Raw genomic sequence first — 16,846 nt, 5'->3', positions numbered from 1 at the left:
ATAGCTGGTGAGAAGTTGCTATATCCAATTCATTTTTATTAAGTACCCAAAGGTGAGACTCTTAAAGCTAAGGGTGAGGGCTTTCAAGAAGATCATATGGGGTGGTTCCAAAAGGTCAGGTGCTATGGGAGACATGGTAACTAGAGCTGTGAGCAGGACAAGATGCCTGCTCTCATGAAACTTAGGTCTGGCTGGAGTCAGGAGGGGAGGAGGAAAATAAACATGTAGCAGAAAGAGAAAAGAAGCCCCGTGAAAGCAGAAAATAGAATCACACAATGGGAGGTGACAGAGGGGAGCAGTAATGTTATGTTAAATGGGGAAGCCAGGAAAAGTATCAGTCAGGAAGCAGTACCTGAACAAGACTTGAAATATCAGGAGAGACCAGCCGTGTCCAACACTGGAAGAAGGAGTGATACAGCACATGCAAAGGCCCTGGGGTGAGTCGGACCTTAACTAGGGCCCGCACGCTCTCTGGTGGAGCAGTGGGCCCCCCAGATGAAGCCACAGCTCTGCTCCTCCAGCCCAGGCAAGGCAGGCAGGCAGGCTTCCTCTTCAACAGTTGGCTGCCCTTAAGATCCTGGGGGCTTCCAGGATATCCTTTCTGCAATTAATTTTCTGCAACTGGCAAAGGTTAATCATACCTGTGTTCCTCGGGACCCATGCCAAAGCAGCCCTTCTCACATATGCTGGTTTAAATTAGAGGGCTTGTTAGCTGAAGACTAGATTGGGCAGATTCCAAACTGGTCCTACTCTGAGCTCTCCTGACGGGCAGGTGAAAGAATGCCGGGGTAGGCTGGCATCTTGCACAGGTGAAGACGGCCTGGTCCTGCCACTCCAGGGAGAGGCAGGTCAGACCCCATCAGCCTCCTGCTCAACCTGTCTGGGCTCCCCAGACAGAATGCCACCCAGACCTGCTCCGCTGCTGTGGGAGGTGCTCCACGCTTGGCCCCCACCTTCCCCCACTCTGTGTGTTCTCCTGCCTGACTCCTTCCTGTGTTAGCTGCCTTACTTCCTGGCCCTAATGGGGAAGTTTTATTCCTTCTTCCAGCCTCTGCACAAATCCTGCCTTTTATACAAGGCCCTGGGGGAATCTTCTCCTTCCTCATTTTCCTAGTTTCTCTTAAGCCTTTTAAGTCCTTGTTCATAGTGTACATTCTGTTGGGGAGACTGAACTCCAGCAGAATGTGAGCTCCTTGAGGGTAGAGGGGATAGACAGCTGCAGCTCCAGGGCCTAGCGAAAGCTTGCACGTCATTCATCCATCCATCCATCCATCCATTCAGCAGGTGTTTATGGAGGGTCTACTCTGTACCAGGCTCCATGAGAGGCCAAGGGAAACAGCTATGGGGTGCTGTGTTCCTTGCTCTAAGTTGCTCCTAGCCTCATGCAGGGGACAGACCATGAAGAGACCATTGTAACACAGAGGGCTGAGCAGATCGGGGTGCAGAGTCTAATGAGGGGTGTCCAGTTGAGGCTGAGGAGGTCCAGGAAGGTTTCTCAGAGGAAGTGACAACTAAAATACGTGGACTGAGAACACTGAGGCTCTGGGCGGATGACAGCTGGCCCAAGATCTGACATCTCACATGGCACTGAGCCCGCAAATCCAGGTCTTCGTCAGTGCCCAGTGCGCACAGTCATCTGCGGGCTGGGCTCCCCTCCATCTATACACTCCCCTCCTCAAGTTAGCACACACTTTTCTCATCCTGTCTCCCAGAGCAAGGAGGAAAAGGATCAGACCCACTGAGCCCGAGCCTGGGCAGCCTTGCCACATTCTGCTGCAAAATCTTCTATTGTCAAGCTACTTCAACCTTTTGATGACTCATCAGGTCCTTGGAGTCACAGAGACTGTCAGCAGAATCCAAGGCCAGTGAACAGACTTCCCATCACAGGGTATCGGAGGACAGCTTTCTTCTTACTCACAGTTGCTTTTTATCCCCTCCCTATTTAGGAGATAATGCATAATAATTGTAGCAAATCTGAGGAGAAAATACAAATCACCCATAATTCCACTACTGAGAAATAAAAAAATCTTAACATTTTGGTGTATTGAGATAGTTATTTTGGGATATTATTCAGAAAGTGCTATAATATATAATTACTGCTTATTAATTTATGCAAATATGTGAACATGATTAACTTTATATATTTAGCTTGTAAAGACTTGCCTACTCTAGTGCGTGGAAGCCTCAGAGAAAGAGAGGAGAGGGGAAGGACTAGATTTATTGAGACAGTCGTTGTATTGATAATGCAAGAAGCAAGCCTATGTGATAAAACTTTTTTCTTGATGATGACCCCATCAAATGGATATTGTTCTCATTTCCATTTTTATTTAACTCATATAACCAAGGGCACAGAGCTAGGATGCAGTGGGTGTCCTTGGGATTGAACTCGGTCTGTCTCACTTTCCAAATGCATATTCCTTCCATATTATCATGTGATTTCTGAGACCTCAGAGAGAAGCATTTGTGTTGCCCTTGGAGATGGTCAAACAGAGACGGCCCCTGGCCATCCACTGGGTGCTAGTGTTGTATCCTTATCAAGACCTCTGATAGGCTCAGCCCTGGGTGAGCCACTAGGACCACTCACAGGAGCAGGCCCACCCCTGTTTCCAGGATGCTTTTCTGGTCTCCGTAAGACTCAGAGGAGGGAAAGGCCTTCAGAGTATCAGCCACGGGAATGAAAAGGAAGGATGACTTTCAGAAATTGCAGACACATCTTTCCACGGTGTAGTAAAAAATGCAAAGCTGAGGAGGGAAAAATTCAAATGTCTGCTCATCAAAGAGCAGAGCCTCTCTTGCGTTGAGTCATCTTTTTAACATCAAAATACTTCCTCCAGATGAAGTCTTAGATGGGAGATCCATATGCAAACACATTAAAAACGGAGGGTTTTTTGCAGATTGGTCTGGGTGCCAGATCTCTGCACGTTGGGATACTCCTTCCTCCATTTGGGAGCAGACATTTAGCTGCTCACACTTGTATAACCATCCCTCTAAACTAGTGGATCACTAGGCATTTCCCTGAGTCCTCTCTCTGCCCCCTGCCCAACATCTTCCAACCGTCTAACCCCTACCACTTCTGTCTTTGACTTCTCAACAGTCCAGAAACTAACAGGAAGGGCCCAGCTCAGAGAAGAGCTCTGGAACTCTGTTCTCCAGAGCCGTGGCTAGAGCGCGTTCACTGTTGGGTCCCTGCCATACCAGTTGGGTTGGGTGTCACCTGTCTTTGTGTCTTGCACTCCAGCCATACCCAACCATGAACATTTTTCTCACAAACATCATGCAGATTCTTCTTTCTTGTGGGAATGCCTTCCTCTCCTCATTCTGCATGGTCAACTCCTACACATCTTTCAAGACCCACCTCTGTCACCTCCTTTATGAGGCCCTGCTATTTCCAGGGAGTATTCGTGTTGCTGCTGCTGCTGCTAAGTCGTTTCAGTCGTGTCCGACTCTGTGCAACCCCATAGACGGCAGCCCACCAGGCTCCGCCGTCCCTGGGATTCTCCAGGCAAGAGCACTGGAGTGGGTTGCCATTTCCTTCTCCAATGCGTGAAAGTGAAGTTGCTCAGTCGTGTCCGACTCTTAGCGACCCCATGGACTGCACCCCACCAGGCTCCTCCATCCATGGGATTTTCCAGGCAAGAGTACTGGAGTGGGGTGCCATTGCCTTCTCCAGGAGTATTCATGGTTCCCTCTTAAACCTAACTCTGGTATGTTCCTTTTCATGCTGAGTGGCAGACACCTGTTTACCTGCCTTTTGTCCCCACCAGGCTGTGTGTTTCAAACAGGCAGACTGAGCCCAAGTCACTCCCTCTCCAGTACCTAGCCTGTATCAGGCCCTCAGTCACGTGGGATAAATGTCTCTAGGGCCCTTCAGTCCATCTGCTTAAGGGCAAGCAGTGCTGGTTCTATATTTCTGAGGAGCACATTCTCTACAGAATTAAAGTATCTTAGAGGAGGGCTGTGTCTAACTCATCAAGGTATCCCCCAGTTCCCAGGACAGAGCCTGGCACACAGGATGCCCTCCACCCATGTTTACAGAAGGCAGAATGTCCTGAATCATGCTGCTTTGGTAAATAGTATGCGTGTGTTATTACCACAACCCTGTGATACGGGCCAAACACTATACTTATTTGTCTCCTGAGGATATCACATGAGGCTGAGAGGTGTTAAGTTGCTTGTCCAAGGTCACTGGTAGTAACTGGTAGATCTGGGACTTGAACTCCAAAACCCAAATTCTGGCTCACCTCTGCCCTGCACTCTGCTCCCTTCATGGGCCTGCACGTCTGATGTGTGCGTATGTTAGTTGCTCGGTAGTGTCCGACTCTTAGCGACTTCATGGACGGTAACTCACCAGGCTCCTTTCTCCATGGAATTCTCCAGGCAAGAATACTGGAGTGGATAGCCATTTCCTTCTCCAGGGAATCTTCCCGACCCAGGGATCAAACCCAGGTTTCCTGCATTGCAGGCAGATTCTTTACCGTCTGAGCCACCAGGGAAGCCCGTCTGATACCCATCCTCAGATATCCATCCTCCAAAAGAACTTGCCAGGGTACCCTCCTTCAGTGCCTTGAGGCCAGGTGCCATAGCGCAGGATAGGGTCCGCTGCCCGAGAGGGAAGACTGGCCATCTGGGCTTTGTGCCCTCGGTGTGGCCGCCTTGGCCTCTGGGCCGCTAGGCTCTGCCCCAGCTACTTCTGGGTCCCCTTCTTGTCACAGTCCGCCCCTTGTCCATCTGTGTCCTTCACCCACCCCCACTCCCCATCTTTTTCACAGCTCTATTTCCCCTCTTGTCAACAGATCGCTCGACAAAATGTTTTCCATCATTGCCGGCTAATTTTAGCCCTTTATCGGAGTTATTTCCTTTGGTAAATAGCTTCCTGGCACGGGGTGGGCAGCCTAGCTCAGGCGCCAGTGAGCACAGGGCGGGAGCAGGAGGTGTGGGGCGGTGGATGGGCACTGGGGAGCCAGAGAAGAATCCAGCGACTCGGGCCAGGCCCGGCCTGTGGGGACTGCTTTCCGCTCTGCGGACAGGCGGCGGCATTAGCAGCAAGATGCTCATTCAGTCCCCGTTTCAATTTGTTCAACCCTTGCTTTGAGAAGGCAGCGGCGTGTGCCGAGGGCCTCGGAAGCAGACAATCAGCGGCAGGCGCCCAAAATAGCCTCGAGAAATCAGCAGCGTTTTTGCTTTGCTCCCGGCTTTTCGTGCCTGCGAGGGGAGGAAAGAAAGGATCCAGAGCATTTTCTGCGTCCAAACACACATCTCTTTTACAATAAGACAAATGACTTGTATTCCTGCTATTAAATCCAGCAGCGTCCCCTCCCAAACCCGCCACCCCTTCTCCCAAGACCTCGCCAACATTTCCTTTTGTGGCTGCGAGAGGAGAAAATAGCAGCAGCGGGCCTCTGCCTCCAACGGCTCCGCCGGCAAGCTCGGCTTTTACAAGCCGGGATTTTAATAAATTAACGCCGCGCGTGCTGCTGCAGCTGCCGTAATGGCTTTCCAGAAGGTGCTGTGAGAGAGCCAGGCTCTGCTGGAGAGAAATGAGCCAGTGGTTTGCGGGTGGAAGCTTCCTGGCCCCCGTCAGAGGTTAAGCCAGGAGTCTGCAGGAACCCCGAGTTTCTCTCTGAGTGCTGCCTGCTGACCCCGAGCCTCCAGCAGGGCGGCAGGACCGGCCTCTGTTCCTGGAGATTCTCTGATGGCCAGGGAGGTAGCGTGTGCCAAGGGGGAGCCCCAGGGGGCCAGCAGGAGACTCCCAGCCCTGCCTGACTCACAGAAGAGCCTCTTCCAAGCTGCCAGCACCCCCGAGAGCAGTTCCTGGGAGGAATAAACTCTCAGAGAAGGGTGATCCCTCTCCTTTATAGCACATATCCAATGAGAGCTTAACACTTACTTGTGGAATATTTTGACCATCTCTATCAGGGGTCAGCACACTTAGGCTGGTGGGCCAAATCTGATCCTTTGCATCCGTTCATAGCTTCAGCTGCTTTCACATTGCATTGGCAGAGTTGAGAGGCTGCCATGCAGGGACTGGATGGACCCCAAAGCCTAATGTATTTTCCCCTCTGGTTCTTCACTGGAAAAAGTTCATCAACAGCTGGTCTAGGTGGTTAAGTTCCATGTGAGTGGAAACTGTATCCCCTGTGAAAGGTTTAGGGACATTCTCGAGGTTACTCAGCTAGTAAGTGGCCTAAAAGTAGATGTGCCCATGGAAGGCTCATCATCCAGAGCTGTCAGAAAAGTTATCAATTAAATGTGCACAGATGGAAGTGAACTTGACAAAAAATGTATCTCTCCCAAGAGTAAAAGTCATGTAACACATTGAGGGGTACGGTCAGATCTGGGATAAGGCTTCTGAGCAGGGACTCTGCTTGGGCACATTCACCACCACTTTCTAACCACGTGGCCTTGGGCAAGTATACACTGGAGCTCTTCAAGCCTCAGTGGCTTCAGTTGTAGAATGGGTACAGTAATCCTTACTCTGCAGGACTGCTATGAGGATTTAGCATGATAATCCAAGCAAAACGTTGGCATAGTGTCTGGTAAATATTGCGGGCTCTCTTCAGGATTTGTTCCCCTCATTGGTCTTGCTTTTCACCTGAGCCTCCTCTGATAATGTCCCTCCCTTGGCCTCCATCTACGTGTCCTTCCCAAAGCAGCTTATTTGGTTGGATGGAGTCAGAGTGAAGGCTCTGGGGTTCTGAGCAGTAACAGAATGGAGAGGCTGACATATTTAAGAATCACAGGACCTGGGTTCTGACACTGGCCTTGCCCTTCACTGAGCCATTTTATCTTGAGCATGGTACATTGACCTCTCCAAGCCTCACTTTCGCCATCTGGAAGATGGAGGAAAATAGACCCTTTCTTGTAGGTGAGAAATAAAGACTAGGTGCACTTCTGTGTGCTATCTATTTGGAACACTCAAGAATAGTAGATAGTAAACGCTTAGTTTATACTCCCTTCCCAGATGAGCTGGTTTAGGTAGATTCCAGTTTTGTCCGAGTTGTCACAGGAAGGACTAGTTTTGGGTATCTCTAGGCCCCTTGTGGACCACACCTTGGGGGTAAAAGGCTCTGAGAAGTCTCCTGTCCTGTCTCACTGAACTGGAAAGTTTCATAAAACCCAGAGGCGCAGCACGCCAAACCAGCTCAGCTACACTCCTGGCACGAAGACCAACCAGTGACTTTGAAAATGTGTGTTTTCCTGGATAAAACCTCTAATTGGACAATTGTAGGTCTTCTGGCTTTATGTCGACTTTATGACTCTGAAAGCTCTTAAGCTGGGGTGAGGAAAAATTTATGAATGGGATTTCTCTATTTCTGTAGCACTCTGACGCACGCTGTTGACCCCGCAGCGGGGCTGGGCTTCCATGACCTCTTAATTTCTCTTTGCCAGGTGGTCTGTACTCTGCCTGCTCTGTCGCTGAGCCACAGGTCCAGTGACAAGAACCCAGACAAAGGGTTTCTGGCCGCTTAAAAATTTGTCCTATGCACAGATTGATTTCCCAGGCAAAGGAATATGATGTTTGGGAATTTTTCAGGGAAGCTTTACAGTTTTCTCTCAAATTTTGAAAGCTTGTTTTACCAGAATTTTAAAGTTCTTCTCATAGAAAACTCTCATAATCCGTATTAAAGTCTTAGAGGAAAGGCTGATTTCTGGATGATAAACATTTTCTTTGGGTCTCTGCATCTAAGAATATTTTGAAGGTAGGCAACAGTGCTACAAAGACGTGGCTGGACCAGTGTGGCAATGAGACTGACTTTACTCAAAAATTGTGTTAGTTAGGGTAATGTAACCTTCTATAACAAAAAGACCCCAAATATATAAAGGCTCAACATAATAGAAATATATTTCTTGTTCACATAATAGTTCAAGGCTGACGTTTCTGGTCAGTGGGTGGCTTTTCCTCTATCCAGTGATTCAGGAGCTCAGGCTCCTTCATTCTATGGCTTCACCATTGCCTCTAGCCATTGGAAGGTGGAAAAGAACGTGGAGAAGGCTCACCAGCCTCATAAAAGCCTCAGCCTGGAAATGACTCTCATCATCTCTTACGTTCCATCAGTGAGGTCACACGGCCACACCTAGATATAAAGGGGGCTGTGAGCAATGCAGCTGCTCCATGGGAAATCCCTTCACATGGATAACTATATACTATGGAAGGAAGAATCTGAATTTTAGGGGCAGGTAATTCCATAAGGAATTAAATACAGCTGGGGTGCCATTGGGTCTAGCTCCTGGTCGACAGTGTCACTATCTTTGTCTGAATCCCTAGCTCTTAGAGCAATACCCAGCATGTAGTAGGCACTCAGGAAATTCTGGAGCAAAGAGCGAATGGATGAACCCATGACTCTTCTCTCAGCTCTGTTCCCTTTGTCTCTGGCTTGAACCTCCGAATAGAAAAACCAATTTCCTGGCCAGCTGCTTCAGGCCACCTGAAGAGTGCACCTGTTGGGCCAGACTCCAAGAATTGATCAAATGTGCCCTGTCAAAGAATCCAGACACTTGTAGTTGCTTATCCAATTTACAAATCGCTTTTGTTGAAGACAGTAAAAGTTATCCAAATGTAGGGTCATCTCGAATAATCTCCTGTATGGATGTTAAACCTAAGCATCTACAGGATTTCTGATTAGAAGCTCCCTTAGTGGGCATCTAGGCCCCCAGCTGTGAAAGTGAGCCAGCTTACAAGCCCACCCACTCGACAGTGACTGTCCAGTATTGGCTTCTGAGAGAGAATGTGCTGGGATTGATTGGCAAGGTGCTCCGTTGGCAAGGGGAAGGAAATGGTTAAGCAAGTCCCGTATTCTTTAGAGACCATATCAATCTATAAAATACTGTATTTTATACAGAAAGGAGATGTGGAAAGCCCCTGCCGTGGAAGATGTAGACTGGACAGCCTAGATCAGGGGGTGATTAGAGCCAGGGACTCACGAGATGAGGACAGAGAGGGGTAAACAATCAGAAGAGGGTACGCTGGAAAATTCTCTTGGAAATTGAGATAGCTAAGGGCAAGGGACTGTCGGTTACCGTGGCTACTTCTGAGAGAGGAAAGTGGAGGCACAGCATGGCGTGGGGTGGGATGGGGAGTCTGAGACTGACCTGACTCCTTCTGAGCTTGGTCAGCCTCAGTGGGGTGTTAGGGGCCAAATTATGTTCTGCCCTAATTCCTATGCCTGAGTCCTAACAACCAGTACTTCACAATGTGACTGTTTCTGGAGGGAAGGTCTTTAAAGAGGTCATTAAATTAAAATTAAAGTGGGCCCTAATCTGATATGACTCGAATCCTTATAAAAATAAATTAGGACATAGATACACACAGAGGGAAGACCAGGTGAAGTCATGGAGAAGGTGGTGATCTACAAGCCGAGGAAAGAGGCCTCAGAATAAACGAACCCTGCTGACACCTTGATCTTGGGCTTCTAGCTTCTAAAGTTGGGAGAAAATAAACTTCTGTTGGGCTTCCCTGGTGGCTCAGACAGTAAAGAATCCACCTGCAATGCAGGAGACCTGGGTTTGATCCCTGGGTCGGGAAGATCCCCTGGAAGAGAGCATGGCAACCCACTCCAGTATGCTTGCCTGGAGAATCCCCACGGGCAGAGGAGCCTGGGGGGCTACAGCCCATGGGGTCACAAGGAGTCCGACATGACTTACCAACTAAGCACACAAACTGTTGCTTAAGCCCCCAGTGAGTGGCAGTACTCTGCTATGGCAGCTCTAGAAAACTAACAGGAAAGAAATGAAGTCCGCTGCTCTTGCCCATGCCTCTCTCCAGGGCTTCTGTCGTGAAGTGGCTGCGTGAACTTGGAGAGTGGGTAAAAAGGGCAGGAGGTTTTCCTGGGTCTCGAGGATGCCTTGGAGCCTACCGACCCACAGGCCTCCCGTGACGACCTGGGCATCAAGGGTGCCTTCCAGTCTGTGAGCACCATGACTGCCACCTCCTGGTCCCTCCTCTGTGCCTCCCTGTGTTGGCACCTGGGGGTCCTGAGACTCCTGGGTCATGTCCTCCAATCCAGGTGAGCTCGGTCCAGAGGGAGCCAGAAGTCCTGTGTCTCCAGGATCCTAATAGGACAGAGCTTACAAAACACTGCCCATTCAGTAACAGTGTTCCAGGAGGCAAAAAATCCTCTGACTCCAAAGCGTGGGTTGTAAGAACAACCCTGATTTTAATCAAGGGAAAATGGGAGACCTGCCTGTCTTCGAATCAAAGCAGTGGAGTCAGTCAATGGTTCAAGTGCAGGGCTGTGTGTTGTGACAAAGAAGGCCCTGGGAGAGAGTGGGTGATTCTGCCCTAGGCAGGGGGAGGTCAGGACCCTTGAGAGGACACATGTGAGGGGGAGAAGGCCAGGCCGACAGGGCAGGAAGGGTATTCCTGGCAGAGGGAGCAGAAAGACAAAGGAACAAGATATATGCATATCCGCATTAGCAAGAGGGTATGCAGCAGAGAAGATGGAGGTGAGACAGGACAGACAGACAGTGAGGGGCCTGGGCTGCACGTCCTCAACTGCATCTAGAGCAGAGGGTGGGAAGTGAGGCTCCAGGCCAGGTGGGCACCCCAGGCACATTCAAAAGAGGGGCTCCAAAGCGGATCTCTCTTCACAGCTCCATCTCCTTCAGAGGCTCCCTTCATGAGAACACAGATGCTTGGTAACTAAGGGATGGTCTATTTAAAGCTGCCTGTGAGTTTCTTCTAGAAAGTATACTGCAGGCTGAAGAGGGAGGAGGGAAGGAAGAAGGCCCTGAGGGGGAATGGTCTGCCCTGAGCCCACCGTGGGATCTAGGGCCAGTCCCTGCCTCTCCCTGGGCCTCACATCATCTGTACCTCATGGTGGAAAATTGTTTGGGCTCAGGGGGCAGCTTTGTGCATTCAAAGCCGGGCTCCATCTCTTGTAGTGTGTATACTTTGGCAAGTTACTCAAGTGTTGGGTCTAAGTTTTCTCCTACGTTAAGGGCATGATAATGGTGCCTATCTTTCAAAGCTGCTGTGAGTATTAAATGAGATAATGCACATACAGTGCTTTTAACAGTGTCTGGCAGATGCAAAACCCTCAAAATCAACTATTGTAAAATATGATGAGGTGGTGATGATGATGATGGACTAGTTTTGTGGGCTTTAAACACTAAACAGTATTTTTTTCCAACAGAGTTGGAACTTGAATGCATAAGAAAGGTTACATTGAGCTCTCCTGGTTGATGCCGGTAGAGACCCTGAGCCCAGAACCTCAGCATCCCTCCATCCACAGGGCTGTCTCCCACCCGACCCAGGACACATCTACAGAACTCTCAGGCTCCAAACACTCAGGTTGAAAGCGATCGTCTCAGAAGATTACTGAGGGCTCTTGGCTGCTCTTTTTAATCTTTTTAATCCTTCTGAAACCTGAATATACATCTGAAATAGCAATCCTTTACAGCACAAGACCATTTCCAAAAGCATCAGCTGAACCAGGACTCAGGGACAGTCTGGGAAAGGCCAACCAAAGCGGACACACAGAGGTGAGAAACTTATTTGAGCAAAAATCCTGTTTGCAAAGACCCGCAGACAACCTGGTACCACCTCCTCATTTTTTTAAGCTGATACCTTTTTAGTTAAGGAATTTCACATGCTGTAATTCATTCCAGTGCCCATCAAAGTCACCTTAGCTCCCCCAAAACGTGAGTCAAAACTTATCCTCGAGACAGGCCTTTCTAAGAGATCCCACACTTCACCCACAGCCATTCTGTCAGTCAGCCTGCTACCAATTTTCTTAGCTGAGTTTCTTTTATCTCTACTTGAATAAGAACATATTGATGACATGCTTCAAAAAGTATCCCACCTAGAATCTACGGGATCTAGTTTTTCAAATAATTCGCTTTAGGGCTCTAGACGTTGAACTGCAGTGAGTACCTTGCTATAGTGGCGAATGATCTGAAACATAGTCCTTAACACATTTCTCATGTTACAGCTGTGGTACAGTTTTCAATCATGACCTCAGCCAAAATAAGAGCAGTCTCATTAGCACCATTGCAATATACTTACTGTGATGTAAGCAGAACCTGGGTCTCAATTTAGCCCCATTAACAAACTCTGGACAATATGACCCACAGTGCCCTTCTCACTAAGAATGAGGTTTCTTTTTCACCTCCACAATTTTTTTGAGGTATAGTCGATTTATCAGATTATATAAGATTCAGATGTACAATGTAGTGATGCATGATTTTGAAAGATTACACTCCATTTATAGTTATTATAAAACACTGGCTATACTCCTCATGTTGCGCAATATATTCTTGTAGCTTATTTCCTTTGTGCATAGTAGTTTATACCTCTTAATATCCTATTCCTGTCTTTTCCCCTCCCCCTTTCCCTCTCCCCGCTGGTAATCACTATTCTTTACATCTGTAAATCTGTCTTTTTTGTTATAGTTGCTAGTTTGTTGTATTTTTCAGATAAGTGACATCGTAGAGTATTTGTCTTCCTCTGCCTTACTTAGCATAATACCTTCCAAGTCCATCCATTTGTTGCAAATGGCAAGATTTCATTCTTTCCCATGACTGAGTAGTATTTCCCTGTATGGGTATACCGCACCTTCTTTATCCATTTATCTGTTGAGGGACACTTAGTTTGCTTCCGTATCTTGCCTATTGTAAATAATCGTGCTATGAACACTGAGGCGCATGAATCTTTTCAAATTAGGGTTTTCATTCTTTTTGGATATATACCCAGGAGTGGGAGTAAAATTAAAAATAGAATGGCCGTTCTGTTTTTAATTTTTGAGGAATCTTCATGTTGTTTTCCACAGTAGCTTTAGGAACACATTTTTTAAAGGACAGGTCGTGCAGATGTGAGCGTCTCCACCAGTCACAGTCCAGGGTGGTTTCTCATCCCTTTGTCTCTAGATGGTTGGCACTACCACTGCCCTGTGTTTGGTGCCCTAGCCTTGGTGCTTCGCCACTGTAGGACTGCATCTTGTTCTTTCACCTCCAGTCCTAGCACAGGGTCTATTTTCAGCTGGCACCCAATAGATGGTACCTTCCAGGTGGCACAGTGGTTAAGAACCCACCTGCCAGTGCAAGAGATGCAAGAGACGCGGGTTTGATCCCTGGGTCGGGAAGATCCCCTGGAGGAGGAAACGGCAACCCACTCCGGTATTCTTGCCTGGAGAATCCCATGGACAGAGGAGCCTGGCAGGCTGCAGTCCACGGGGTCGCAGAGCCAGACACAACTGAGCAACTGAGCACGCATGCATGCGATAAACAGATATTGGATTGACTAAATGGAATTGAATATGGAACCTTTATGTGGCTGACTCCAAGCTGCATTCAACAATGACCCAGAAAGACCTGGATCCTGATTGCACAGAGGTTATTGATGGGGTGGGAAAATTACTAAGTACCATTACGATAGGGCTCATGATTTAACTGTTGAAAGATGAAATTCCAAAACCCATAACAGGCAGGAGTTTGCCTTCAGGATCGGCTAGGGCTGGTCTTGGGAGGACTCTGGAACACATCACGTGGAGGTCCTGAAATGGAAGATCTCCTTATTTCCTGGGACCTGAGAACGCACTGCAGAGCTCTTCCCAGCTTTTTCAGCATAAATAGAAGGCTGATGCCTTGTCATGCCCTGTTTTCCGAGTGCGTACACTTTAGACGTGGACCTTGTGGCTTCCAGAGCACACTCCAGTTTGCAGGCCAGGATGAGCAAAAGCTGGCAGAACAAGTCCAGTCTCCAGCCCTTTCTCACTGACTGCCCTCTGCTTCTCCTCCTTTTGCATCTGCCTCTGGTCACACAACAGCTGCTTCAGCCTCCTTGGGCTTGTCGCTGTTCTCATGCCTTAGCAGTCAAGTTCTCTCGACCTGGAATGCCCTTTCCTGCGCCTCTACCCCTTCTATATCTGCTGAGCTCCTACTCATTCTTTAAAACGATCACAAATGCCACCTCTTCTAGGAAGCCTTCCTAAATCTCTCCAGTTGGAATTTTTTACCTTTTCATTCTCCCGTCCTTCCGTAGAACTTATACAGCATGTACGGTATTCTGCTTGGGTTTGTGTTATATCTCTTACTTCTGTTGCTATCTTATAAACTCAGTGAGGGCGAAAGATTTTTATTTTACTGTGTACTTGCATATATGTGAGAAATGCTTGGATTTGAATTTAAATCCCTAGGTCTTTATGAATATGTAAATTTAGGCAAGTTAGCTAAGGTGTCTTAGTATTCCAATCTGTAAAATGGAGGTTAAAAACCCTTTTTTTCATAAGCTTATTGTGAACATTAAATAAGATGAAGTAATAATAAAAATGAGATAATAATGACAGCTAATATTGATTAAGTGCTCACTTAGGCAGTGATCTTTAAACTCTTTACAAATTCATTTAAAATTATTCATTTTTTAAAATTTTAGAAATAATTATAGATTTGCAGGAAATTGCAAAATTGTGTGGAGAGATCCTTTGTATGCTTTAGCCAGCTTTCTCCAAATCTTACATGATAATAACATATGGTTAAATGTTACATGATTAAAGCACAGTATCAAAAACAGGAAACTGACATTGGCATGATGGTGTGCAAGTACAGTTCTGCGTCCCCCTGTGTAGATTTGTGTAACCTCCACCACAATCAAGACATGGATCTGTCTCCACAGAAATCTCCCTTATGCTATTTCTTTGTAGTACCAGCAACCCTTCTCCCTTCTACCATGCTTGATTCCTGGTTATTAGTGTGCTTTCCATCTGCATTTTGCTTTCCAATGCAAACTACGTTTACCATTTCAACAGTGTTATCTGAATGGAATGCCACAGTGTGTAACCTTGTAAGGTTAACCTTTTTCACTCAGCATAATCCATCCAAGCTGTTTTATGCATCAATAGCTCACTCATTCATTGTTGCCGAGTAATATTCCATGGTACGGATGTACCGTGGTTTAGCCATCCAAGGACCTCTGGGTTGTTTCTAGTTTGGGGTTATTACAAATAAAGCTACTACAAGCATTTATGTATAGGTTTTTATGTAAATCTAAGTCTTCACTTCTCTGAGACAAATGCCCAGGAGTATAATTGTTGGGTTACGTGGTAAGCACATGTTCGATATTTTTCAAAAAGTCAGCTGTTTCCTAGAGTAGCTGTACTATATTTCATTCCCACCAGCACTGCAAGAATGGTTCAGCTTCTCCACATCTTTGTCAGCATTTGGTGTTGTCGCTGTTTTTAATCTTAACTCTTCTGATGAGTATGTTATGACATCTCACCATGGTCTTACTTGCATTTCCCCCGTAGTTGGTGATGCAGAGCATCTTTTCACATGCCTGTTCACCATCTATATATCCCCTTTGGTAAAATGGCTCTTCACATCACTTGTTCATTTTCTAATTGGACTGTCTGGTGTTTTATCGTGGAGTTTTGAGAGCTCTTTATGCTAGCTATGAGTCTTTGGTCAAATATATGCTTTGCACAGTTAGCTCAATTAATCTGCAAAACAATCCATGAGGAAGATGCTAAGGTGATTCCAAGGTACTGGATGAGGAAGCGGAGGCCCTGAGGTCAGCACCCTGCCTGGCAAGCAGCAGATGGGCAGGGAATAATCACCGTAAACTATGCAGATAGAGCTCAGACAGTGTCAACTCACAAGACTTTGGTGGAAATAGTGAGACTGCTGGAGATTAGGATGGGAAGGTGAAAGTTGAAGCCAGCAGTGAGCCATGGTCGTTTAGTCACTAAGTCGCGTCTGACTGTTGCTACTCCATGGGCTGTAGGCCACCAGGCTCCTCTGTCCATGGGATTTCCCAGGCAAGAATACTGGAGTGGGTTGCCATCTCCTTCTCCAGGGGATCTTCCCAACCCAGCGACTGAATCTGCATTGCAGGCAGATTCTTTACCAACGGAGCTACAGTGGCGCTAGAGGTAAAGAACCAGTGCAGGTAGATGTAAGAGATGCGGGTTCAGTCCCCAGGTTGGGGAGATCCCCTGGAGGAGGGCACGGTGACGCACTCCAGTATTCTTGCCTGGAGAGTCTCTATGACAGAACAACCTGGCGAGCTGCAGTCCATAGGGTGGCACAGAGTCAGACACGGCTGAAGCGACTTTGCAGGCATGCTCGTATCAGCCTCGTTTAATGGGCTGAGAAGCTGAGGCACAGGCAGTAGCACAGAAGTCTGTCTGGGAATCCCAGCAAACCTGCTACAATCATCCACATCCTTTCATCCACATCTTACATCTCTCCTGAGCCATAGGTTTGATGAACAGCTGCCAGTTTCACTGCAGACTTTTTTTAAGGGAAGGGATTTCTCCCATGCCTGCCCTTTCCAGGGTACTGGGAAGCAGCCTGATGTCATGGAAGCACAGAGCCAGGAGTCGGAATGATGGGTGCTGGGCCTAGCCAGACAGTGAGTAGTATTGGAATTGGGCTGTTTGCCATCTGCACATCTATAAATTGGGAGTAATGATAGCTAACTGGCAGGCTAGTTGTGTGGATTACATGAAGAGCAGAGGGTGAAACAAGGCCTTGGTAACACACATGGGTTCAGAATGGAGAGCTCTCTTTTCTATCTATGTGACCTTGAACAAGGCATTTAACTTCCCTAAGCCTCAGTTTCCTTATCTGGAAAATGGAGACAGTCGTAGTTCCTCCCTTATAGGGATGGGGTGAAGATTGAGACAATGCCTGTAAAGCATTTGCACAGATCCTATCTCTAAGTGAACATGATTCATACATGAAGCACTTCTTCATGCCAGCATCTGCTTGTCTTACGTTGTTGTTCAGTCCCCAAATCATGTCCGACTCTTTGTGACCACATGGACTGCAGCACACCGGGCCTCCCTGTCCCTCACCATCTCCCAGAGCTTGCCCACATTTGTGTCCATTGAATCGGTGATGCCATCCAACC

The 16,846-nt window shown here is 47.6% G+C and overlaps 1 protein-coding gene and 1 non-coding gene across 2 annotated transcripts in view; one reads left to right on the top strand and one right to left on the bottom strand.

Annotated features, from left to right (window-relative positions):
* NAV2 (neuron navigator 2) overlaps positions 1-16,846 on the top strand; it is a 799,971-nt gene that overhangs the window by 251,740 nt on the left and 531,385 nt on the right. The window lies entirely within an intron of this gene.
* Positions 11,965-12,097, bottom strand: LOC114110213 (small nucleolar RNA SNORA1). Its single transcript, XR_003586539.1, has one exon. It is a non-coding gene; the product is annotated as a small nucleolar RNA SNORA1 (small nucleolar RNA).

This window comes from Ovis aries, chromosome 21 (genome assembly GCF_016772045.2).
Source record: "Ovis aries strain OAR_USU_Benz2616 breed Rambouillet chromosome 21, ARS-UI_Ramb_v3.0, whole genome shotgun sequence".
Classification (NCBI taxonomy): domain Eukaryota; kingdom Metazoa; phylum Chordata; class Mammalia; order Artiodactyla; family Bovidae; genus Ovis; species Ovis aries.
The sequence above is the reverse complement of the archived record's forward strand: the minus strand, read 5'-3'. Positions and strand labels throughout refer to the sequence as shown.